General features: G+C 52.0%; 1 non-coding gene across 1 annotated transcript; it reads left to right on the plus strand.

The window, feature by feature from the left end:
• Positions 1-386: 386 nt before the first annotated feature.
• LOC122239994 lies at positions 387-463 on the plus strand. Its single transcript, XR_006219378.1, has one exon. It is a non-coding gene; the product is annotated as a small nucleolar RNA SNORD112 (small nucleolar RNA).
• The last annotated feature ends 16,134 nt before the right edge of the window (positions 464-16,597 follow it).

Raw genomic sequence — 16,597 nt, forward strand, 5'->3', positions numbered from 1 at the left:
CTGAGCACTTATGTACGTATATAAATAGATCTCTGAAATAGATGATTTTGTTTATTTTTTACACAAACTACATCACAGTGTCCGTTTCCTTCTGCGTAGCTTAGCATTTGTCTCCACACAGGCATCCGCTTGCAGATAATAAAGATCGACACAGCGTTCCTTAGAACACACCTTAGTACCCTGTAATCTGCGTGCACCCGGGTTGCTTTACCCCCCTCACCACTGCCCTGAAAGCCCCAGGTCCTTACCCCGTGGGGACGGAGCGTGGCGGCAGGTGTCAGTAATTTCTGAGCTCGGGATCTGAGGATCAGCTCACAAGTGTTTATGACATTATCACAAATGAATATATGGATGCATAAATTAGCAAAATAAAAGAGGGCCAAGCCTGGACCAATGATGACGAAGTGTTTAGGAACAAAGAATCATGATTAATCCAGTTCTGCGCAAAATACTGAGGTCCATTAAAAGACAATAGGTCTCCGCTGTTACATTCTTTTTAAGAGCTGTTTAATATTCCGGGGTATGTAAGCACCATTGTTGATTAGACCCTCTCCTATTGTTCAAAATCCCAGCTGTAAACGTGCTGGGGGGCAGCGGGGGAGGGGGGGGTGGGGGAGAATGTGTCCGGATAGAAGCTTTGGTCAAAGTCCTGGTCGTTTGGGTGGGGGTGGGGGTGGGTCACAGGGTCATGGGTGTTTGTTCTATTATTTATGCAAAGAAATAAAAGTGAATCCATAAAATAAAAGTGATCCTTGCACAAATGAATGAGCACGTCATGAACCGAAGTTTTAATTCATACAATTTTGCTCAACCGATGCCCACTGAAAAGGACCTGAGCCGTTCCCGTTTTGTTATTGCTAACAGCCCTGCAACGAGCTTTTTTATAGCTCGGTCTGTAAACACATCCGTGGCTGTTCCTTTATCCCAATTTCTTGGAGGTGGGGTAGCTGGGTTAAATGGTTTGCAAAGTTTATTTTCACTGTGTGATCTTTCTTAAATGCCATTTTGACCTTGTCACTGTCTTGCTTTTAAATCCTCCCTCTGACTTCCTGGAACTTCTGGGATGTGATCCAAAAGCCTTAGCCTGGCACGTAGGACCCTTCGGGGTCTGGGTGGGAGCTTCCCAGCCTCTCCCCTCACCCCTGGTCCACCCCCACCCCTGCAGGCACACTGCGGGCCTGAGCTACTGCTCCTGTCTGTGTGGGCCCTGCCTTTTACACTTGGGGGCTTTGGCCGTGACCTTTCAACCAGCTTCTCTTGAGCCCTTAGGACCAGGCTTTGAAATGCACCCCATGGTGAACTGCCCCTAACACCTCCTTCAAAAGTCCAGCAAAGTACAGTCCCCCCAAAGGGCAATGCCTCATTGACATGTTTTCCTAGTTCAGGAGAAGGTTTTGCATTTTTCTAGAATTCATGACCAGCCACATGTTAATCCCCCCCTTTCCTTTGTCCCTGTCCAGTGCCCTCGGCCCCCTGTGTTGCCCGGATCTGACTTCCCCGGACTGAAAAGACCTCCCATTTTCTCGTGAGGACTGAGCCGTCTGCCCTGCACACTGGGTGAGTGCTATGAATGCCTTCAGACCACAAACACACGCCTGGGAGCCCAGGCCTCCCCCCACTGCCCCAGACTGCTCTGTCCTGCCCTCTGGGGTGCAACACCAGGTTCCCTCCATGCCTGCCACGAGGACCCCAGAACCCTGGGTCGTGGTCCGTGAGTGAGGGATGATGGCATCTCCCGGGCGAGTGTGCTGTTGATGGGTTTGGGGGACATAATCATGGCCTGGCAATGGTTGATTGCGTCTTTTATGACCTTCTCCTTGCGAGAGGAAAAGGGGCCTGGTCCCAGAACCTAAGAAGGAGGTAAGTCTTCATATGTGACAGCAGAGCCACCGGCTGGGGGGATGGTGAGGGTTCCAGGGACAGGGTTGTGTTCGAGGAGCACAGGTTTTGGGGCAGAGGGACTGTGATGCCAGATCCGCATCACCCTGGGGTCAGAGGGCCTCACCTGCCTGTGAGAGGGACAAATGTCCCCCGAGCTGCTCAAGGTTTTGGTCCTCTTTTTCTCCCCCCCAGGGTGGTGGGTGGGAGCCACCCTGAGAAGCCGGCCATCTTGAGCACAAACCCAGCTACAGAACGGACATGGCGTGCATGTCCTTGGCAAGGCCCCAAGAATTCCTGTGCCTCAGTTTCCTGATCGGAAAAGCATACGTACACACCGCGTAGCGATAGGCATAGTGAGACAATAGCAGAAATAAATCACTCAGCGCAGTAGCGGCTGGAAAACAGGAGCTTTTCCCATCTCGGCCCGTCTGAAAGGCTTCACCTTCCCTCCCGGAGACCCGCAGAGGAAAATAAAAAGGCTGGAAGAGTATGAGCAGGGAATAAAGGCCCCAGAGCAGACCCCACCCCCCACCCAAGGGAAACACCGGCCTTTCTCTCTCAACACCCCGGGGCCGGGGAAGGGCTGCCCCCGCCGCCTTTCATTGGGTTCTCCTGAAAAGTTTGGCAATAGTTTATTTTATTTTCTTTTTTTTATAAATATATATAAAACGTCAGACTGCTCTTCAGGCAGATTTTTTAGGCTTGTGTTTTATAGACTTTGGCAAGGGCGGCTCGGAAGGAACAGTGGTTATAGTCTCCAGAGGTTAATAATTCCTGGAAAAACTTCTGGCTAAACCGGACTTCTCCTGAATTTCACAGAAAACGCTCCCTGGGCCGGGCCCAGCCTGAAGGAGGTTTTTGTGCGTAGGGCAGCCTTACCTAGTTCAAGCACGGGCTCGTGTGTTGCCTTTTACACAAAAGTGAACTTCCTCGGCTGCTGTGGGGCACAAAGACTCCTCTCTCCAGAACGTTTGGTTTATTTACTCTGCAGTAGCTCACCCAGGGCTGTTTGTGGAGCTGCTTAAGTCCCTGCCCCTCTGCCCTCTGCCCGCTGCCCCTCTGCCCCGTAACCCCTGCTTCATGCTGAAACCCCCCCCTCCCCACCCCCTCAGGCAGGGGCAGGGACACAAGGGCAGGGACAGGGACAGAGGCAGGGGAGCCCGCCTCTTTGTGTCTGGGGCTTTAATGGGGAGGGGAATAGTGCTTCCCTCTCAGCAGGAGCCCCTTCCCCAGCCTGCCTGCGCCCCTGCAGCCCCTGCAGCCTCGGGGGTTAAGAGGTTTGCTGCCCTGTGGCCTTTGCCTGGTTAGGGATTGGGGTTAGGTGACTTTTCAGACCCACACCAGTGCAATTCTGAGCTCTTTCCTTGCACCACCCGCGACCCCTGACCAGAAACCTTTATTTGCAAAATTTCTCATGTGCGTGACTTCTGTTCCGCACCCCGCATTACCTCCCCTCCCCCATGTAATGCCGCAGCGACAGTTACGCATATGCAAATACCATTTTACCCAACATTTTCGAATGACAGTTTCAAAGCAATCCTTTAATAGATTAAAAAAACGAGAGCAGTGACAAAATAACAACAAAACCCCCAGGCTCTGACTAGCAGTTTCCCCAAGAGCTAACTCGCAGCTCCTAAGGGGGGCTGCGGGGGGCAGTCTGTCTGTCTGTGGGGAGCCAGCCTTCACTCTCCACCAGCAACACGCTGCTGCCCCCCCACGGCGGGTCAGAGCAGCTGTTGGGACCCCGACAGTGCCCCGGCTGGATTGGATTATCCGGAGCGGGACAATTAGGCTGCAGTGACAGGAGCTCCATCCCTGGGTCCCCAGTGTCTCTGCCCTCCCCGAATCCTACTGTCCCGTGGAAGCGTGTCCCCGCCTCGAGGGTGAGCTAGGGCAGCCTGGCCATTTCACAGACAAGGAACCCGGCCGGCCCCTCTGCCAGCCTGTCACACACACACACACACACGCACACGCACACACACACACGCACACGCACACACGCACACACACACGTGCACGCGCGCTGAGTGCCTGCACTGGAAACAAAGACAAGAAAACTCCTTTAGAAACTGCAGAACAGAGCCTCGTCTGGGGAGGGGTCCCCTGATAAAGGCCCCATCCGCCCAAAGTTCCTGGGAACCGAGCCTCCGTGAATGGGCCTGGAGAGCCAGCGCCCGATGCGCCGTGGGCCTCATTCATCAACATGCAGGCCCCTGGGCCCCGTCACCGGGCGAGGGGGCTTTCACGAGTCCCCAGAGCATCCAAGTCATGGTCCAGCAGCCGGCTGAATCCGTGGCTGCGGCCCAGCCTCCAGAAAAGGGCCCTGCTTTTCCCATGACCGGGCGGCCTCTCCACTCACCAGACCCCCCTCCTCCTACTTCCCCCGCAGGAAGGCTCCCCCCACCCGCTGCACCAGCCTGTTGCCCCAGAGAGGACCCAGGCCAGCCTTTCTGGGCCTGGGAGCTGGGGCGGGCACTTGGCCACTCCAGGTGGCTCGGCCCGGCCCCCCCCCCCGCTCCCCCCCCAGATGGGGAGTTGGCTGCAAGACAGCCCCCCGCCTCCCCCGCCCCCGCCGCCCCCGCTGGCCCCGAGCACTCACCCCCATTCTCTGCTCCTCTCCCTCACTGCCTCATTGTGACAGAAGCGCTCCACCAGCCATCTCGGTGCCTTTGCCATTCAGCTCAGGGCAAGGTACATGGGAAAGTCTGTGCATCCTTGCTCTGACCCCAGCCTGCCTCCTCTGCAGCCAGCCCCGCTCGGGACTTAGCTCTCTAGGAGCTTCTCAGAGGCCTAGACGTGCGGGCTGCCAGCCCGGGCAGGGAGCCTTGCTGCAGCCTCCCGGCCAAGTACCGGCCTGCCTCTCTCTGCTCGGATGCCTCCCGTAACAGGGAGCTCCCTCTCTCCCTGAGCAGCCCGCTCAGGGCTCGCACACCGAGCTGCTTTGCCGAGCCCTCCCCTGCTTCTGCCTCTGCCTCCGCCGCTCCGCCACAGCCCCCTGGCCCCCTCTGCCCTCGGCTCTTTGCAAGGCGGCAAGCTCACTTCAGCCTTCTCGTCTCCGGGCTGACTAGCAAGCCCCCCACCCGCCGAGGGATCAGATTTGGGGTCCCCGTCCCCGTCCCGATCACAGCCGTCTACACCTGTCCCGGGCGCCTCTGCCCCTGCCCTGCTTGGGTCTGGGACGGAGCCCCTTTGCCCTGCTGTTCTGCCGAGAGCCCAGGGGAGGGCGCGGGTCTCCCCTCCCAAGTCCAGCTGCTCGGATCTCTCTGTGAAGCGGCGTCTGAGCCCTCCGTTTTTTATGGCCCCTTTGCTAGTTGCCAGGGAGAACGCTCTCTATGCAACCCCCTGCCTTTTCTGCAGGAGCCGCTGGCGGCTGGCCGGCCCTGGTCAGCCAGCAGCAGCGGCAGCAGGCGGCCGCGGTGGGGCTGGGGGGCTCCCGAGACAGACACACCAGCCCGAGCCGGACTCCCCGCTTCCTAGCTGTGAGACCACGCGATTCCCTCTGCTTTTCAGAGCCTCGGCTTTCCCCTGAAAAGTAGATCAGAGCGGGGCTCCCTCCCCGTGAGACGGAATGAGATAAGAGTGGCCTCGCACACATCAGACACTTCACGAACGCTTACGGAGTAGACAGCGGGGCCCAGGGAGGGAGGCGCACATGTAACAAGTCGCGCGGGAGGAGGAAAACCGTCTGGCCTTTCGGGAGACCCTGCCCCGAGTACAGACGGGAACCCCGCCTGCCGGAGACCCCTCTGTGGGCTCCACCGCACGAAACATGTCAGCCAGAGGCAGCCCCTGGCCTGTGAGCTCACAGTAGATGCAGCAGGCGGCAGAAACCGCATTTATTGCATTTTCTGCATTTCTTGCATCAAGAATTCGCGTTGTATGTAACTGCACCGGGGGCCCCAGGCTGAGGCAGGAGGGAACACTTTTCCCTGCCGCTGCATAGAAGGGCTAGCTTAGGCAGTGGTGGGGGGCCTCTGGGAGCCAGAAACCCAGTGGGGTCTGGGCATCCCACACACTGTGGGAAACGGCCATCCACCCATGCACTCATTCTCCAGACCACCACAGCGTACCTACCTTCTCAGGCCCAGACCCGAGGGGGAGGCTGGCCACCAAGCAGTGCCGGTCAGCTTCCTGTCCTGGAAACTCAGCCTGGTGGGGGAGAGACACAGGGAGTAAGTCACCATGCATCAAGTGATCAAGGGGGGGATGATAACAGTGGAGGTTTCTTGGAGCCCTGCCTAGGGGCCGGGCTGTCTGCCTAGGACTCACCCCAGTGAAGACTCTGAGCACCAGCCTCGTAATCCCCATTCAGTTGGTGAGGAAACTGAGGCAGGGACATGTGAAATCCCATACTCACCGTCTCTCAGCTGGTGTGAGGTCGGGCTAGGATGGAACCCTAGGCTGTCGGAAGCTCCCCACCACACCCTGCTGCCGAAGACTGTTCAGCAAGGCAGTGCTGAGTGCTGGGGGGGCGTGGGTGGGCAGGGGATAGATTGATTAGTTATAAGCACCTCCCAGCGGTGCTTGAGATCCCAGCTCCTCTGTGGCCCAATCCGTTTGAAGGGCAGATTCAAAATTAGGTGGGAGCACCTATGGGCAGAGGCTTATGAAAATGGCATTATTAACCTGATGCGGAGAGGGCCCTGCCCACCTCCAAGCAGATTGCAGATAGAGACGGAGGGGGCTGGGGCTTGTTTATGTGGACGGTGCTTTAGAGAGGATGGAGTTCATGGCGGGGGGGGGGGGGGGAGGTGGTGGCGGTGGGGGGGAGAGCACTTAGGGCTTCCTCCTGGGAAGGACTGGCTTTGGAGGGGATGAGGGCATGATGGCTGAGAGCGGGGGGAGGGGTGGGGGGGAGGAGAAGGGGAGTCATCAGGGCAGCCCCTCACCTCAGGGAGCTGCTCTAAGCTGGAACCCACTCTCGGAGGGAGGGTCTCCAGCCCCTTTTCCGACAGGCACAGGGAACTACGAGCCTCCCTGCTCCTCAGTTTCCCCAAACGTGAGATGGTGATGGAAACCAAATGTCACTGTCAGAAAAGCCCCTGTTCCCACAGCCTCCCTGCACCACCACCCCCCCCCCCCCCCCACCGTTCCAGTCCTCAGACACCTGTCTGCTTCGGAGCAGTATTCAACAGGAGAGCTCTGGCTCCGGGGAGGGAGGGCCGAGGGAGGAGGGAGCGAGGAGGGCGCGATGGGGAGGGAGCGAAGGAGGGAGGAGAGCCGTGCCCCCGACTCAGAGAGGCGGTGAGCCAGGTCTGCATCGGGTAGGACTTGGGCCACTCAAGATTTGTGCCAACTCACGGTGCAGTGGAATCAGACAGTCTGAATTCTTCAGACACCAGCCAAGAGTCTGTGGCGCCCCCAGGTGCCACAAGGGGGCTGCCTGGGCCACATTTTTGAGCCCGGAAAGTGAGGAGGGGGAGACAGTCAGTAGGGGCTGGTGCTTTTGCTTTTGTAGCTGCGCTTTTAAATGCGGGCGGGGAGAGGGGGCCAGTCCCTGCCCCGGGACAGCTGGGAGGGGGTGACAGCCTCCGACTCGGGGTGGCTGCAGGCTGCACCCCTCCCTCACTGAGGGCTGTGCTGCAATGCAGCAGGCTGCCTGAGGGTCCGGTGGGAGGAACTGTCCGCTGGGCGGCCGGCAGACTTTCCAAAATGGGGAATGAGGGGTGAGGGAGGGAGCGCTTCCAGGGTGGCGAGGTGTCCAGGAAGCCCCCCCCCCCCGCTCCCCCCGCCCTGCGCAGAGAGTCTGGCCGCTGTGGACCGGCCAGAACTGGGGGAGAGGTGGAGGGGCCTGTGCTGGTCCCTGGAGTCTGGGGAAATTGTTTGGACCTGGGGTCTAGTGTTTGTCGGTTTGCGGTGGGAGATATGACTGATGCAGAAGGGGGACGCTGAGAGAGGGGGGAGAAAGGGGTTCAGGACAGCAGAAGCAGCTTGATACACAGTTTGAGGGCAAAAGCACTAACTCTTTTCCTTCCAAAAAACCAACTAAAAAATAAAGCCAGAGGAAAAAAAAAAGGCATTTGAAAGCTAGAGAGCTGAATCCCTACCAGCCAAGCTGGGCTCAGGAAGGACTCCTCAGGTGGACTCCTCAGGACTCCTCGGCCCTGGAGGAGGGGGGTGCCGTCAGGTCCCTTTAGAGCCAGTTAAGAGGTTGACAGGACACCCCTGGGGGGCAGGAGGGTCTGAGGGGAACATGGGGCGTCTGAGGGAAGCAGGAGGGTCTGTGAGGGGCCTGGAGGGCCTGGGGGGAGCACGGGGGTGGGGTCTGAGGGAGGCAGGAGGGCCTGGGGGTGGCTGCTGGGCATCGTGTTCCTTAGCACCCTTGCACCCTGCTACTTTTTCCTTAATCCGCCCAACTCAGAACGGCTTGCTCCCACCAGCCCTGGCCGCTTTCTTGCACCCTTTCCACTTAAAAAAAAAATTTTTTTTAATGTTTATTTTTGAGAGAGACAGTGAGAGAGAGGAAGAGGCAGAGAGAGAGAGAGGGAGACGAAGAATCCAAAGCAGGCTCCAGGCTCTGAGCTGTCGGCACAGAGTCCGATGCGGGGCTCGAACCCACGGACCGTGAGATCACGACCTGAGCCGAAGTCAGATGCTCAACCGACCGAGCTACCCAGGTGGCCCTACCCTTTCCACTTTGGAGGCATTTGTTCCTATGAATCAGCTCCCTAATACCCCCCAACATTGAGGTTGGACCCTGGGCCCCTTTGCTTTTTTAAATGGCTTCCCTTTTCTTGCCCCCTCCCCTCCTGCTCTGTATTTTTACCTGTTGGTCTTTAAAACCTTCTATTCCGTAAACTTTGAAGCAACACAAAAGCAGAGGAAGGAATACCTATTTTTATTACAATGCACACAGTTTTCACATTGCTGCCACCCAGGTGCCAACAGCTGTCAGCCCCTCTTGTTTGGTCTGAGCCTTGTACTGTCCTCTTCCAACCCCCAACCCCAGACTGTTTTGAAGCAAACTCCAGACACCATATCGTTTCCTCCGAGCACATTTCAGTGCATAGCTCTAAAAAAGAAGGACTCTTTTCTGTTTTAAAAACATAGCCACAATGCCACTTTCACAGTTAAAAAATTAACAGCCTTTCTTTAATGTCATCCAACATCTATTCAGCCTTCAAATATCCTCAGTTGACTCATAAATTTCTCTTGCAGTTGGCGCGTTCGAAGCGGTGTCCAAAATCTTTCCTGCATTTTCGGCGGGGGGGGGCGCTGGGCTTTCAGAAGGTAAGTGCAGCCACAAATCCAGGGGTTTGACTGTGTAACCCTCCCCTTAAGTGAATAACCCAACCTCAGTAAATCTCAGTTTTCTCACTGAAAATGGGGCAACTTCTGGGTCTCCCTAAGGGTCATTTAGAGGATTAGAGACCATGCACATGAAGCCCCCAGCCCTGTTTCTGATGGGTGCCAGACACTCAGCAAATAGGAGGTGCTAGAACATTCTTTTTTTTCTTTTCCTGGAAACAATTTATTTATTTATTTATTTATTTATTTATTTATTTATTTTTGAGACACACACACACACACACACACACACACACACACACACACACAGAGTGCAAGCAGGGGAGGGGCAGAGAGAGAGGGAGACACAGAAGCCGAAGCAGCCTCCAGGCTCTGACCTGTCAGCACAGAGCCCGATTCTGGAAACATTTAAAGGGGAGTTGGGCCAGGGTAGGCAAAAGAGAGCTAGCTATCATCCACAAAGCAAAAGGGTCCCAGCAGTCCGGGCCCCCCGAGTGCCGTGGGTGAACCACATCTGAACAAGGGCAGTGCAGTCTGGGGACTGGGACCTCCGGCTGGCTCAGAATTCCACCCAACAGCAGACAGCAACCCTACCAGGGACCTACCAGGGACCCCACTGGTTGCCAGTCCACTAGGTGGCACTTTCTGCTGCGAGTCCAGGAGGGACCAGGACCCCGAACTGCTCTGGCCACCGCCCATCTCTGGATGTCCCGGGGGACTGCACACCAGTAAAACACTGGAGATTCAAAATATAAAAATAAAATGCATTTCTCTGTATGTCTTGCGAGATGTAGCGGTTTCTTCTCTCGTATAGGTCCTGGCCCACTTGCAGAAACAGAGGGGAGGAACATTTGCTCAGGCCAGGCATTGGTATGTCCACTCTGTCTTTAAATCGTCACCCCAGCTGTAGCAGATTTTCCCTTTATTTCACAGGTGAGAGGACTTTGAGAGGTTAGTGACTTGTCCAAATTCTGCTAGGAAGCAAGACCCAGGATTCCAATCCAGGTTTGTCTGATTCCTGTACATAATGGAGAGGTGGAAGGAGGGATGGGGGGTCTGATGGAGGCCTGCCTCCGTGAGGCATCAGCAGGTGGAGAGGTGGTGTGGAGGCTGATGCCTGCTGGCGAGATGGGTGAACAAATTCACGTATAGAGGGTGGAAAGATGGATGGGAATAGAGAGTAGTTTCTCACCAAGATCAAAGGCTTTCTTGGTCTCTGAAGAGATGTTTCCTCTGAGTGGAGCTTGCTGGTGAAGCTCCTGCGTTTTGTTCTGCTCTGAGTGTACTGACTGGCTCAGGTGGCTCTGGGACAACAGGTCTCCTGCCAGCTCACAGACACCAGGCCCTGGCTGTGGTGCTGGAGCTTCTCAGCAGCGACTCTCAGTCCCAGCGGTTTTCACACTATGATGAGAAACAGCAGGCAGCCTTCTTCTGCTGGCTCGGGATGACTAAGCCCTGAGCCCAACCACATGCCCAGTCCTTTGGTAGCCACTTGGCATAATTTTATCTCCCCTAAATCATCACAGTGACCCTCCATGATAGCAATTACCATCCTCAATTAAGATACAAGAAAATTGAGGTTTAGGAATGATAAGTGACTTGCCCCAAATCGCGTAGGGAACCAGGATTTGGACCTTAGTCTGCTTTTTCCTTCTAAACTCCTACCCTCTTCCCATTTCTTTTTCTCTAAGACCGTGCCTGAAAAAAAATTTCACTCCTTGGGGTTAACCCTTGTTAAACTCACCCTCCTGGTCTATCAGGGAGCTGAACCTCTTATCCCCCAGACTCTAAATTTATTTCTCAAGTAACACCTTCTCTAGTTTGTCCTACTTGTGACTATCACACATATAAAGGTCAAACACACCACTGACCTCTTGCAGTACAATTCAGTCAAATTTCCAGTAGTTCCTATTAGGACTGAATGCTAAGGGGAGCAGGTGTAAAAATGACTCTAGAGCCTGGAGGTATACAAGGAATCAGTCTAGAGGGAATCAGACAGAGGGCTGAAAGACAGATCAGCAAGCCTCCCTGAAGGCCTGGCTCAAATTCAGCCAGATACGTTTTGATAATCTGCTTATGGGCTAAGTCCTGTTATACATATCCCAGATGCTCAGGCTTAATTCACGGGTCTGACATTGACTAGTTTTGTGAGTATTTAACCTCCGTGCCTCAGTTTCCTCACTTGTAATATGGGGATACCAAAATACCTTACTAATGGGCATTTGAAAATTAAATGATTTAAACATTTAAAGTGCTTAAAACAATGTTTCCCATATGGTTAGTGTTCAATAAATATTTCATGATCGTTAAAATTATAATTGTAACTGTTTTTATTGAGATGTTCAATATCTCTGGCTGCTAAGATCATTTTACGCATTCTGCGGATAGCTGGGGCATATAGCTCAGAGAGGCATGTGAGTTTGCCTTTGGAGAGGCAGTCGGTGAAATAGAAACACATGTATTAATTTAAGACTAGAAGACTTTATCTCCAGTTAGGGAAATGAGAAATATATACACCAAATGGATATGATCCATCTAATGAAATGTTAAGCCTCGGAATAGGTGAAAGTCCCCTGAAGGAATTTCCTTGGAGGTATTGAGAATTACAGAGAGATTGAATGGGAGCTGAAAAGAAGCTGAGGAGGAGGGCAAGATGAGCAATCAAGTTGTCTTGGTTCAACTTCATGACTTCTAGAAGCAGTGGGCAAGTTCCCTAAGCTCTTATATATGTTCTTCTCAGATTTATTTCTCTATCTGTTTTTTTCTTCTTTTTTTTTTTTGGTCGGGGGGAGGAGAAAATAATCACTTTAGAAATGTTTCTTTATTTGCTCTTTTGAGAGTGGCCAGCTGGAACAAAGAATTGTTCCGTTGAGTCTTACCTCATGGAGGCCATGAGGACTGGGAGACCTCCTCCCCTTTATGGGTAGAACGTTTGCCACTTAAGCCTAGGCAGTGGACAGCTGCATGCGGGGGTGTTCCTGCGGGAAGGGTACCTCTGGATGCCCTACTGGCTAAGTGACAGGGTATGGGGTTAGCATCTGTGCTTACTTGCTGGCTACGATGGGTGCATGATAGGATTTTAGCATGACCTGACGCAGTGTCTGTGCAAGTCCTGTGGGAACTGTCACCACTGCACCTTCTCTAAGAAGGACGGTGTATTTATTCACCCAGGGCTATTAGTATACCCTGGAGATGCCCTGTGCTCCTGAGACTGTGTGGGAGGTCAGACGAACCCCTCTACTCACCCACACACGTATTCACACACTCACCTTGTATGCTGACAGTGGGGCATCAGAGAGCAAGAACTCCAAAAATGAGGCAGTGGGGAGAAGTAGGGAAGACAAGACTCTGGAGCTCAGCATCTTCCTTGCTGTGTGACCACTTGTAAGTCACTTAACCTTTCTGAGGCTCAGTTCCCTCGTGTGTAAGATGAAACTAATAATGTTTGCTCAGATATCACCTTCTCGGTGGGGTTTGTGTCCTTCTTGTTGCTTGCTGTCCCTTTCCTGCTTTATTTTTCTTCATCGTTCTTATCACTGGCTCGTATACCCCGTATCGTACTTATTTATTTTTAATGTTGTCTGTTCTGTCTCTACCCAGGGGATAGTAGCTTTCAGAGTTGGTCTGTTTGGTTCATTGCGGTATCCCAGGACCTAGACCAGTGCCTGGCACAAAACGTGTGCACAGGACTTTTGGAGGGGGTGGGGGAGAAAAAAAGAGATGCTGTTGAATTGCACCCACCCCAGAAGACTGGCGATGCATGCAAAGCAGGCAGCATGGTGCCTGGTGCAGAGTAGGCATTCAATCAATATTGGCTAATTATGATTATTATGTGTAATTCACAGGACTGCCGTGGGATCAAACGAGATAATGTATGCTAAGGCATGCTGTGAACACTACGTGCTGGGTACAGGAGGTACAACATTAACGATCCTCTGCTCCTTGGAGGGAACTTGCACTTAAACTTTATGCCTTTCGCTTCCATACCACCTGGGAGGGAGGGCAGACTGGTGGGTCGTTGCCACCTGAGACTCAGAGAGGGGAAAGGCCTTGGCCGAGGCCGCGCAGTGTGATGAAGGCAACGGCAGGAGCCTAGGTTCCCAGCCTAGCGCTCTTCCCATGACTCTCTTAGGAGAGTCCCCAAGTGGATACATGTCTGTGTGTATTACCTGATACACACGTATCCGTAACATGTGTACGGTTTTAAACATAATTGATTTTTAACTTTTTGTGTCTCAAGAGTGGCACCGTGGTCAGTGTGCTGGGCACCTACCAGGCCTGTCTGGGAGGGTAGGCAGGAAAATGGCTATATTGTCAGTAAGGGTCAGAGCAGAAGCCTTTGGAGTTTCTGGGAAACAATTTGAACGTCAAGGATCTCCTGGCAGAGACCCCCCCACCCCCCGAGGGCAGCCCCATTTCATGCAATGAATTTTAGTTTTCGAAAGCGCATCCCTTAGATGGATTTCTATTTTCCAGGGCACTTGTTTAAGCTTTGATGCCGTGTCCAAAAAAGAACAGATCCCAACAATTTCCTGCCCGAGGCCCATCCTTCCCGAAACCCTCGGCTTGGCCTGAGCATCGAGATAATTCGTTTCTCTAATCAGATTTGGGCGGGGGGGGGTGCTGTTTGGCCAGTGGGGTGGGTGGGTGGGTCGGGGAGGGGGGTGTGCAGGGTGGGAGCTGCTTGAGGAACTGTCGGTAGCTCTCTGCACCCTCACGCTGGACCCACGAGGGTGCCGCTGTCCTCAGTCTGCAAATCGCCCAAGTCGGGGCACAAGACGGAGAGGCCAGGTCACGTCTCTGCAGTTACACAGCTCATGAGTGCCTGCTGGGGTGGAACCTGGTCTGTCTGTCTGTCTAGCACCACAGCTCGGGCGCTGCTACAGAGGGAACAAAGATTTGGGTGAGGGGCTCAGAGACAGGGTGGGGGTGGGGGAGTTTACTTGGTTGCCTTTGGTGTGAAAAATAATGGCTACTTCTGCTCAGGGACCAGGGCTGGGACTATCTCACAGATGGGGAAACAGGCATAGAAAGGTCAGTTAACTCGTCTGATGTGGCCCAGCTTGTCCGGGGTTGAGGCTGGATTTGGAGGCAGGTAGCGTGATGTGGGCACGTATGCTCTCACCATTGGTAATGGGGCCTTATGACGGTGAGCACGTAGTCATGCGAATTAGAGATGGCACACAGCGTTCCAGGATCTGGGTTTGAGTCCTTTTACCATCCCCTGGCTGGTGTGCTCTTCAGGCAGTCGTATGGATTAATTGTCCCCCTTGACGGAGGCCTGCAGAGGCCCCGCCAGCCGCTGCCCCACGGAAAATATTTGTAAAGAATACATATATGTGATAAAATTTTATATACACGAAAGGGGGAGGGGAGGGCACTCAGGAGGCTTGGGAGTGACCATTGAAGGCAGAGGGCAGCAAGGGGCTAAGAGTGGGGGCATTGGAGGTGGGGGCCATGTGGTTGTTTATGGGTTTCAAGAATCAGTGAAATGAGAGGGGGACGAACCGCCCTGGGGCAATGGCCAGAAGCAACCCTGAACCAAGGATCGTGATTAATTCTCCACGACCGAGGGACGCAAAAAGAGATTGGAGTGGTTTGTGGTTATTAATTTTATTATTAAAATAATAAAAGAATAAATAACATAATGAAGACCTTGAATATGGCAATTGTGAGAATGTCAGACAAAAGATTATGATGAATCTAGGTCTGCTAACTTGACATTAACAAACAAGAAACGTCTAGGCTAGTTTCTTCCTTTGAATGGGGTTTTGTGTTCCATAGAATGGGCGCACTGGGATTTTTCACCAGAGAAGAAAGATCTTTGTGGGGAGGGAAACTGTGGATGGTTGTAGGTGGGGCTTAATGGGTTTTACTGAATAGTTAAAAATGAATGAACGCATAAATAAAATTAAAGAGGTCCAAGCATGGGCCAATGACGAGGATGTGTTTTTAAACAAGGGTTATGAGTAATCTGTTCTAGCCAATGGTAGTTATTAAAAAGCAAAACAAAACAAAACAAAACAGAGACAAAGCCCAGTAAATACAAAGGTGTTGGGATGGTGGTAGGAAGTGTATCAATCGTCCTATAGACCAGTCATTGGTCTTGAGCTAAATGGTGGATTCAAGTGTGTTTGTCGTATAGTTAAATATGAATTAGATGAGTAAATAAAAGAAATGACAGAATGAAAGAGGGCTGATAATGAACCACCAAAGATAATGTTTTATGAATTATGGATTCAGATGAATCCACTTAGGTATAATTGTGGACCACTTAAAACCATAAAACGAAAACAAAGTTCTTACCTCTGTGGATAAGAAGCATTGGTATATAAGTACTAACATAAGTACGGATCGCTGTTTTGGTTCTGCATTAGTGCTGACCTGATGTGTTTATTGTATTTTAAAAAATAACTAAAAACAGTAAAAGGGATAAGTAGGAAACAATGAAGCGATTATACCAGGAATCAAAGATTGTTATTACTTCAACTCTGCATATCTGAGTCCATTAGGAAGAAGATCTGGGCTGGTTTCCTTTGTGGGTAAGAGCATAGAGACAGATACTCGTAATGGGCGTCATTCTTTTTTTTTTTTTTTTTTTTTTTGATTAGGTCTTGCATGTGTCTTATAAAATTGTTAAATAAGAAGATGTGTACAATGAGAACTACGCTTAGGCCAATGGTGATCCTGTGTCATGAACCAAACTGTGATTTAGTCCTGTGCTGCTCACCTGACGACCATTAAAAAATACCTGGGTTGTTTCATCCTTTTTAATAACTGTCTTGTGTTCCACAGAACAGAGGCCCCAGAGTGGGTCTATTGACGCTCTGTTGATCGAGATCTTGGCTGTGACCTCTCTGGCAAGTGAACCATGGATCAACCGACATGAGTGATGGTTCGTGTTATTGTTGTAAGCTGGGTGGTTGGCTGATGGATGTGTCTGTATTATTAAACGTGAATAGGCACAAATAAAATCCAAGATGGCCAAGCATGGACCAACGGGGAGACTGTCATGAACCAACGTGATGGGTCTCATTTGGCGTAAATCATTGCCGTCTGTAAAAAGAAACAGTTATATTCGTGTACATTAATTGTAGAGATGTGTATATGTGTACGGAACATGTATATCTCTTTATATAAATATAATTGTTGCCTTTTCTTATTAATCTTGGGTCGAGGGGTGAGTTCGTGTGTGTTTATTGATTTATTAAAAATAAATGAATGCATGCCTAAATAAAATAGGAAAGGATTAAGAGTGGACTAATGAAGACAAGATTTGTGATATGATTACATAATCATACAGATTTGAAGGACATTGAAACAAAAAAATCTATGCTATTTTACCTAATTTAATAGCATTTTACTATTAATGCATACATTATGGTTTATATAGACACTTCCGCCTGGATACATTTGGGGTGTTTACTCGGTGAAAGCGATGCTCGTAGAGGCATAGATATTTGTAGTT

The sequence above is a fragment of the Panthera tigris genome, chromosome B3, assembly GCF_018350195.1.
Source record: "Panthera tigris isolate Pti1 chromosome B3, P.tigris_Pti1_mat1.1, whole genome shotgun sequence".
NCBI classification, from domain to species: Eukaryota; Metazoa; Chordata; class Mammalia; order Carnivora; family Felidae; genus Panthera; species Panthera tigris.